Consider the following 7,085-nt stretch of genomic DNA (forward strand, 5'->3'; position numbering starts at 1 on the left):
TGGCCCACACTGGCTGCCTCTGGCTCATCACCCGTTCCACTCCCCAGCACTTTGGGGAGCTGTCCCAAGCGCTGGGTCCCTGCCAGCCCCCTGGCAGAGAGAGGCTGGTGTTGGCTGTCCTGATGCTCCCTGCCCTACGAAACTGGGGACATAGGGGACCTTGAGGCTCCTGCAGTTGCAAGCAGGCGGCTTTCTGCTCCCTTCACACACCAGCCCAGCTCCATTTGGAATGCAATGAGGTATTTTGCATCCTCTGCTTCCCATGGCTAAAAACTGTCTCGCAACTCCCATGGTTAAAAACTGCCTCCTAATTTCCAGCCTGCATTAGCCAGTTTAAACCTATTTGTTCTTGTGCCAACACAGTCTTTTAGCTTAAATGGTTCCTTTCTGTACCTGGTGTTTACTCGCTTGATATATTTATGGAGAGTAATCATATCCCTGCTTTACCTTCCCTTTGCTGGGCTAAACAAGCCAAGTGCTTTCAGTCTCGTCTTATAAGACAGGCTCTCCATTCCCCACCATGCTAATAGCCCTTCTCCACACCGCTTCCAGCGGGAATTCATCTTGCTGGAAGACAGGCCATCGCAGCTGCTGAATGCATCTGCCCAGCTGCTGGCCGCTCCAGCCTGCTCCCCTGGCTGCTGGCTCCTTCCTCCCCCTGCAGCCGAGAGGCTGGGCGCTCCCGCATGCTAAAGGGAGCCAGTTCCTCCCCTCTTGGCTGCACCGCAATGGTGTGCGTGCAGAGATCTCCCGGGGGGGGTTATAAACTCCCGTAGCCTTAAATGAAACTCACAGAGGCCGCACAGACTCATTCCACTAAACACAAGAGGGAGATGGTATCGCCATGCTCTGATGGTCACTAATAACTTTACCTCTCCTGTGCTATTCTCAGCAGAGATAAACCTCCAGTGTCTGATGAGCCAGAACAGAAATATCCAATGGCTCTCCACTCTTTTCTATTTTTACTGCAAGCTGGTTAACCCTGAAATCCAATTACTGCTCATTATTCGGTAGAACTTGCCTCTTATCAAATGGACACATTGCAAGGCCACTGTGCCCACTCTGATTGTTAATGGAGCTGCAAATTACTCCTGCCATGCTGAGGGACCCATAGGCGTGAGCCATGGGGTACCGCTCCAGCACCCCCATGCACACAGGGCTCTGGGATGCCTACCCCTGCATCCCTTCCCCTGCCCAGAGCTGCCTGCACACCAGCCACAAACAAATGCAACCACAAGCTCCCTGGAGCTGCAAACACAGCATGCACAAGGCAGCGCTTGCTGTGGGCTTGGGTCCTGAGGTCACCACGTCACAACCTCACCCTCCAGCTCAGTGCCGAGGCTGGAGCCACCCTGCCCAGCCACCCATGGGTGCTACGGGCTGGTCCCACATCCCAGCATGGGCTGAGCTTGGCAGCCAGTCACTCAGAGGAGTCATGCAGGCTGAGCCTGCAGCGAGTAGCCTTTAAGCTCCGGGGGTTATTAGGTACAGTGCAAAATGCCGCCGTGGATTAGCTGGGGAGGCCGGCTGTGTGGCAGATGCTGGCTCCACACGTTAGCACGGGAAGCGGGTGATCAGCCAAGCCCAAACGCCACCTAATTCATATTCGACGCTGAATTCAGCAGGTGGTGAAAGGAAAAAAAAAAAAAAGGCTTTGCAGTTTTCTCTGCTGATTAAAGTCATGGCACAGCAAGTTTCACCTACGTTCATTAGCAAGAGGGGAGGGAGTGGGATGTTCCCAGCAGCAGCTGCTGCTGACGCTCCCTCGGCACCAAAGAGGCAGCCGGGAGCGGACCGAACCTCCTGCCCATGACCTGGATCTGGATGCAGTCTCGGGGCCCCAGTCCACATGCTTTGCCCTCCAGCTTCCCCTCTTCTTCTCCCTGACAGTAGCCCATCCTGCCACCATGGGCTGAAGGACAGATTCTCAGATCAGCCTGACTTAGATAACTCCTGCAACCGCCTCTCTTCCAGGCCATCCGTCAGTCCTTGTCTGACACTCTTTAGGCTAATCCTGCTCCTCAGAGACAGGAGATGGAAATGGCAGGGGATGCGCCAGGTGAGGTCTCCTGGCCCAGGTCTGGTCCCCCCTCTCCAGCCCTGGCTTGGCTTCATCCAGCTCCTGCCGCAGGCAGAACATCTCAGGGAGCTGTTGGAAGACAAGGGGAGAAAAAAGCCAGTGAAACCCCAGTAACTGAAAGATTAAATATAATACCAAGTAAATTAATATACAAAAAGAAAAGGCAGGTTTTAAATAAACTCATTACACTGCTAGGCTTTCAAACCCATTTATTCACCCCATACATTCCTCCAGCTTCGTATGGAAAATGGCTTCTGCTTGGCTGCGATTAAAGCTCAAAGGCAGAATGGCGGGGCTGCACGGGGCTGCCCAAGGCTGGCAGCGACACCTGAGCGTGCCCACGGATATACGCAGGGATGGGTAATTGCACATGCAAAACGTTCGGCTGTGACAGCAAACAGGACGATTGAGCAGAGAAATGGGAATCCATTTCCATGCACAATTACCTGGGGGGGCTGAGCCACAGCTCCAGGAGATGACAGGGCAGGGTCCCCTGTCCCCCGAGTGCTGGATGTGCCGTACGACAGCCTCCTCCCCTCCACGGCTGCCTATTTCCCTGGGGAGCAGGGCATTTCCACCCTCCCAGGAACCGGGGGACGCTGTGACAAGCTGGATGAACCCAGCGCTTATCGCTGGGTTAGCTGTGATTACAGAGCAGCCAGCTTAATGAACGAGCTGTTCTTTGGGGCGGATTTACTGGAAAAAGGGGCAGGGGAAGAAGTGGATAGTCTGAGCCCTTTTGTTTGGGAAGTCTCTGTGATTAGGCGAGGCTTTTCTACAGTCTGTCTTATTCAAGAATTGCTGTTCCCCGGTCTTACTGAGGAGCTAGAGCTGGTTTGTAACAGATGATAAATGAAAGAGCAGGGGGGGTGAAAAAAGCCCAGACCTCATTTTCTTCCCACTGCCTCCCTGTGAGCTGGCAAACGAAAGCCAGGCTGCCCGGCAGGACGCTCAGCCCAAGCTCCAGAGCAGCGGTTCGTGCCGAAGGCAGACGGCATGTTCCTGGGGGGCTCTTTGTGGCGGGGTGAGGTCCAGTGCTGGTTCAGCCAAGCCAGCGAGGAGCCGAGAACCTGCCTTTGTCTCCATTGCTGACCAGCGGCTTTTCTGCACTACAGCTCCCAGCAGCCTGCAGGAGGGTCTCCGTCTCGGAACATGGCATCAAGCGGAGCGCAACGGTTACGGCACTTGGACTGGGGACGATGACACTGTGGCCACAGGTTTGTATGGGATCCGCTGGGATGGGGCAGCCCTCAAGCCCCCTCCGCCCCTGCCTCTGATGATCACCCCGTCACCTGGGGGGAGTCAGCCCTGCTTCTCCCCGTTCATAATTCAGCCTGACACAGCCCAGCAAAAATCAATTCACTCTTATAAAGAAAATGCCAAAGCAAATTATTTCCTAAAGCCTCCAATGGGGCTTACTTGTCTCCCAGTGACTGTATCTTTGGTGTCAAGTCCTAAATTACAGATTAACCCTTTGAGCTCTTCCTTGCAAGGTCACTGGCTATGGTGCACTGGATTATTATGTGGCCTTTCAAACTCATTAGTATAATTTGTTCCCAAATACAGAAAGGGAAGAAGGAAGAGAGAAAATAAACAAAGGATGTTGAGGTGTTAGCAGTAGGAGCTGCGAGGTCCCTGGGAGCACCAATCGGTTCCGGGCTGAGCATCAGGCTGTCACCCCCGGCCTGAGAGGACATTGGAGGAAAACACGAGGATGCTAAAAAGCCTTAAAATCTTCTGTTCAAAGGCTTTCACCATACTTGGATCACTAAGGATGGAATTCAGAGGGAGTCAATGAAATAGTAAGTCTAATAAAGGGAGTTATAATCAAAGGAAAAAAAAAAAAGAGAAGAGCGGATCAGAGTTGTAAACTGGCTGGAAATCCATCCCTTCGTTATCACAAACACATGATCATGACTTAATTGTATTTGACATTTCGTTAATTTAAACCAGGAGTCTTGGGAATCGAGAAAGAAAAAGAAAGAACATTATTAATTTTAACGACTTCCTCCTGGAAGGGTTCACACATCGAAAAATAAAAGAAAAATTTTAAAATAAATTTGTTTCTTTGTTTTTGTTTTTCCCCTACTTTCCTCCTGCCTTTTCTCCTCTAGCTGTGGAAGAACTTGCTCACAAACTCAGCGCTGGGCTGCTCGTGCCTCTCCCAGCCTCAAGCACTGAACGTTAAAAGACCAGCGGGGCAGATGCAGGGTGGGATCCAGGACTGCCCCAACTAGCACCTGGGTGTGAACCAAAAAAAGCCACAAGCTCTTAGCAACTCATGGACAGGTTTGCACAGCCTTGGGAGGTACCTGCAGCTGCTGCCCAAAAGCATCCGTCTGTCCTGCACCCGTCAGTGGATGAGGAACCGAGGCCCGAAATAGCCATCCCCAAACCTGACAGCATCACAGCATCCTCAGCAGCTGCAGGCAGGGGGGAGCATCTCCCTGCTACGGAGGAGCTAAGGGCGAAGATGCCAAAAATAAAAGGATTCAGAACACCATCTCTATTGTGAGGGCAGATGGATGTTGCTGGGGCCGCGCTTGAAAAGGCAGATCTAAAAGGATGGAATTAAAGTAGCTTTGGAGAAAGAGAGGCTTTCTGCAAAAGCCAATATGTTACTTTGCAGATAAGGCTTCTGCGGGTGGAGTGGCAGGTCACCCTTCAGGGCTAACTTAGAAAGGGAAAAACCCACCCCAACCCTCCCAGATGCCTCCAGCAGTGGGAAGGTGCCTTCCCTCGCTCCGCCAGTGCCCACTACCAACTTCCTAAAAAGCACTTCTGGATCTTGCCCTGGTATTTTAAGAGACTTAGATAATCTTAGGTGATTATTTCAAGGGATTTTTGAAATTGTATTCCTTTTTGCCCCACCTTTTTGGTGTGGCGGCACATCATGCCACCTGAGAAGTTTCGTGACTGCCTGTGGGGTGGTCAATCTAGCTCCGTGTATTTTGACTGGGTTCTCGTGTCCTGCTATTGAGTTTTCTGACAGGTCCAGCTGAGATTTCAGCTTATTAAAAAATCACAACAGAGACAGAGATCTGGTGCTGATGTTTGCCTCCAGATGAGGCTTTCACCTTTCCCAAGTGTGGGTCCTGCCACCCCGAGAGTCCTTTGGTTTTGGGGCTGATAGGGTGATGGGACCTTTTGATAAAAGAGAGAAATTCCCCCAGTGATGCCCAGGTTTTGCTCCATGCCAGAAATTACCTGTTTTGCCATTGCACAACCTGTTTAACAGCATTCGCTTTCAACTGGTTCCAGCACAGATAATTTTAGAGCCTTAGCCCTCACTTTATCTCTTCAGCTGAGGACTTCATTTGCTGCTAATGAAGCTGGTGGTTTCAAGAGCTGGGCCAGGTTACTTGCCTTCAGGCAGATGTTCAGTGCTATTCAGCCTGCTGGAAATGGAGAAATAATAGGAAAAACAATGATTTCTACACTGAGCCCTTCAGGAGCCTGTTGTGCCAGCTCTCAACCTCGCCATCTCAGTGCCGGGCTCCCCGTGCCCAGCAAACACCCCTGTGCTACCAGCTGCCCCCCAGCTAATTGACTTTCATTCCTCATCAATATTAGACATGCCCTGGAAGGGGTAAGGAAGCATCAGAGATGCTGAAGCCTCTCCATGATGGCTTTGGCTTTTGTTCTCTTTTATTGCTGCCTTCTGACAGAGAAGAAACGCAAAGGAGATATTTATGAGTCCAACCAGCAGTGGGTTTGGCTCTGTGCTCCATTTAAAGCACCTCTGTTTCTTCCCAGTATAAACCACCTCCCAGATACTTACAGTGTTTGACAGCTGGAGACAGAGGCAGGTTAAAGCGCCTGGCTGTTTGCGCAAGCGACCTGCACCTTGGGCAAAAATTTGTTAGAGGACGCGGGAGGAGAGCTCCTGGATGAATGCATGGCCATCTCTTCACAAGCCTGGGTCCCTTTCCCCAGATCCCACTGTAGGTATGGCCAGCAGGAGCTGGGGAGGGATGCCAAGTGCTGCCCGCATTATACCAGTGTGTTCGCAGTTTGCTGTCCCTAGTCCCTCACTTCACATGCAGGGGCTGGGGTTCGGCAGGTCTCCTCTTGCCTTTACTCTGCTTCCCCACCTCGGCTATGGATCTGTATTGTTTTTCTGCCTTTCCCATGCTCCCTTTATCTCATGTTTATTTTTCTTTTCCGCTTTTGCATCCTATTAATCTGTCTCTCTTTCCATCTCATCTCCCCATCCTGAAAGGCTTGTCAGAAGAAGAAAGAGACAGCCCAGCTTCTCCCTGCTTTATTTACCAAATAAGGCCTGGAGTCAGGTTTTATTTGAGAAAAGGAGAATGAACTGGATGCAAGTAGGCCAGAAGAAGCACCTGTGAATAAAAAGGATGATGGCAAAGAGAAGGATGAACACGGGGGAAGAGGCAGAGCATCCCCTTGGGATGCTGGACACCAGCTCATTGCCAGAGCCCAGTACTGCAGGAACCGCCAACCACAGCCTCGGCAGTTCTGCTCATTAGTGGTACCGAAACGGCCTGAAAAATATGGGGCCATCACAGGAGGTTGGGGAGCAAGTCTGGTGGTTAATTAGTTGGTTTAGGGCATCTTCTGTTTGAAGCCAAGGCTCTGGTTTCCTCTCCCCCATAGGCTACAAAGCAATTAGACAAACAGCAGCAGCATCAGACTGGGGCTGGCAGGGAAGTGGGGGCCAAAAAGCTGCATAAACCTCTCCTGCCCCCATCACGGTGTGAGGGCACAGCCTTAGGGGAGAGAAACCCAGCGACTGGGACGTGGCTGGGGGATGCTCTGACTCACCGGCCCTGGGGCAGGGACTCTCGAGTCCCCCTTCCGAGGCTCCTAGAGCACTCCTGGGGTTCCTGCAAGAGATCTGGGGTGAAATAAGGCTGGTTCCTTGCAGCCTGCCCCCTCTTCGGCAAACACAGGTTTTCAGGGGCCTTTCTGCACACGTCTCGCTTGGGCTCAAGGCCGCTGAATCAAAAGCGACTGAAAATACATTTTTGCAGGCAATTCA

At 51.8% G+C, this 7,085-nt stretch overlaps 1 long non-coding RNA gene across 1 annotated transcript; it reads left to right on the forward strand.

Annotated features, from left to right (window-relative positions):
* The first annotated feature begins 2,879 nt into the window (after window positions 1–2,879).
* LOC139829009 (uncharacterized) lies at window positions 2,880–4,139 on the forward strand. The gene is made up of 2 exons (XR_011741167.1): window positions 2,880–3,297; window positions 3,647–4,139. It is a non-coding gene; the product is annotated as an uncharacterized lncRNA (long non-coding RNA).
* The last annotated feature ends 2,946 nt before the right edge of the window (window positions 4,140–7,085 follow it).

The sequence above is a fragment of the Patagioenas fasciata genome, chromosome 12, assembly GCF_037038585.1.
Source record: "Patagioenas fasciata isolate bPatFas1 chromosome 12, bPatFas1.hap1, whole genome shotgun sequence".
Classification (NCBI taxonomy): Eukaryota; Metazoa; Chordata; class Aves; order Columbiformes; family Columbidae; genus Patagioenas; species Patagioenas fasciata.